The following is a 2,850-nucleotide window of genomic DNA, read 5'->3' on the forward strand; positions in this document are numbered from 1 at the left end:
CTCATTTATACTGAGGAGTTATTTTTCTTCTTTTAAACATGACAGTTGAGAAGAAAATATAGGGCAGACATTTATAAGCATGACAAAAACCCAAAGGAAAAGAATGAAAGATTTGATAAAATTGAAATTAAAAATACTTTTATGAGAAAAATACATAAATAAAAGACCAGTGATAAACTGCAAGAACCTATTTGGCATACATATAAAGACAAGGCTAATGTCCATAATATAAATAACAAATCAGCATGAAAAACAAAATGTGAAGGACTCCTACTTCCAGCAATGATGAAGTAACAAAGAATGGACTCATCTTCCCACATTAACAACTCAAAAAATGGGCAAAATATATGAAATAGCAGTTTTCAGACTTTGGTGGAGTTGGGAAAAATAAAAAACAAATAACTAGGTGGTAGTTTTAAACAGAACAATATCAATAAATATATTAATGGTCTCACAGCAACCCAATTAAAAGACTGAGATTGGTGGAATAGAAAATTAGAAAAAAACCTCAACTATATGTTGCCTATAGGAAACCCACTTTAAGTATAAAAACACAAGTAGGTTAAACATAAAAGACAGGGAAAAATACACCATGTTAACATTGATTTTTAAAAAGCTGGCGTGAGTATAGTATTAGAGAAAGCAGATTGCAAAACAAAGAATATTACCAGAAATACAGAGGGCTATTTTATAATAATAACGTAGTTAATTCATCATAAGGGCATAACAGTCCTAAAAATACTTGCACCTAAACAACACATTCAAAATACATGAAACAAAAACTGAGCAAGGAGAAATAGACAAATCCACAATTTTAGTCAGAGACTTCAACATCCTTCTCAATAACTGATAAACTAAGGAGATAGAAAATAAGCAAGAATATATAGATGATTTGAACAACACAAATAATAAATATGACCTAGTTGACACCTAAGCAACACTCAACCCAACAGAAAACGTGTTCTTTACAAATGCACATTGACTATTTACCAAGATAGATCAGATCTTGGTCATACAACAAGTCTCAATAAAGTTAAAGGATTCAAGTCATACAAAATATGTTCTCTGACCACAATGGAGGTAAATTAAAAATCAGTAAAAGAAAAATATATGGAAAATTCTCTGAATGTTTGGAAAATAAATAACACACTTCTCAATAATCTATGGCTCAAGAGTAAGTCTCAAGGAAAATTAAAAAGTATTTTAAACAGTGAAATGAAAACAGACAAATTTGTGGGAAATAGCTAGCACAGTGCTTAGAGGGACATTTATAGCACTAAACAGCTATATTAGAAAAAAAAGATCTTGAATCAATGACCTCAGCTTTCACAATAAGAAACTAGAAAAAGATCAACTTTAATTCAAAGCAAGCAGAATAAAGGAAAACAGCATACATACTGTATTATCCCATTTTAATAAAATTCTAGAAAATTCAAAGTATTCTATAATAGCAGATTAGTGGTTACCTAGCAACAGATTTGGAGAGAGGAAGGGATGCATTATAAAGGGGCACAAAAATATTTGGGGGTGATGGATATGCTCATTATCTTGTTTGTGGTGGTGATTTTAATCAAAATTCATCAAATTATACTTTTTAAATATGTCTAGCTCATTGTATGTGACTTCTACCTGGCTATAACTGTAAACACACGTGTACACACACACACACACATACACAGACACACACACAAGCATATCTGAAAGATTCATTTAAGAACACCTGTTGTCTAACCTCCTTATTGTACAGGTAAGGAACCTAGAGTCCAAACAGGTCAAGATCACACAGCCAATTCATAAGACTGGGATTAGAATTTAAGTATCCTTATTCCTAGCCTGGCTCTTCTTAGTATATCAAAGACAGAGCTCAGATTAAGGGAATAAATTAAATGGTGGGTTTTCAGTGTTTTGTGGCATACCAGTGGGAAAGAGACATGTGCATGAAAAGGAGTGACTTTCCCAGGATTCTTTCAGTGATGTGCTAGAACTAGCCAGTAGTGGGATTACTTTATAGTATGGTATTTCTATTTCTAATATTTTGAGCAACCTCCATACTGTTTCCAAAGTGGCTGCACCAATTTACATTCCCCAACAAGGCATGAGGGTTCCTTTTTATCCACATCCTTCCCAACACTTGTTATTTCTTATCTTTTTGAGCCTAGCCATTCTGACAGGTGTAAGTTGGTATCTTGTGATTTTGATTTGCATTGCCCTGATGATGAGTGATTTTGAGCATATATTCATATGCCTGTTGGCCATCTGCATGTCTTCTTTGGAAAAATGTCTATTCAGGTTCTCTGCCCATTTTTAATCAGATAATTTCTTTTTTTGTGTGTTCAGTTGTATAAGTTTTTATATATTTTGGAAATTAACTCCTTAATAGATATATCATTTGCAAATATCTTCTCCCATACAGTAGGTTGCCTTTTAGTTTGGTGATACTTTACTTCACTGTGCAATGCTTTTTATTTCAGTGTAGTCCAATAGTTTATTTTTTGCTTTTGTTTCCCTTGCTTGAGGAGATATATCTAGAAAAATGATGCTAAGGCTGATGTCAAATAGATTACTATCTATATTTTCTTCTATGATTTTTATGGTTTCATGTCTCAACATTTAGGTCCTTAATCTATTTTGAGTTTATTTTTGTGTATGGTGTGAGACAATGGTCCAGTTTCATTCTTTTGCATATAACTGCCCAGTTTTCCCAACACCATTTATTGAAGAGACTTTTTTTCCATTGGATATTTTTGACTCCTTTATCATAGATTAATTGACACATATAGGCATGAGCTTATTTCTGGCCTATCTATTTTGTTCCATTGATCTACATGTCTATTTTTGTGCCAGTACCAT

Source organism: Prionailurus bengalensis, chromosome X (genome assembly GCF_016509475.1).
Source record: "Prionailurus bengalensis isolate Pbe53 chromosome X, Fcat_Pben_1.1_paternal_pri, whole genome shotgun sequence".
NCBI classification, from domain to species: domain Eukaryota; kingdom Metazoa; phylum Chordata; class Mammalia; order Carnivora; family Felidae; genus Prionailurus; species Prionailurus bengalensis.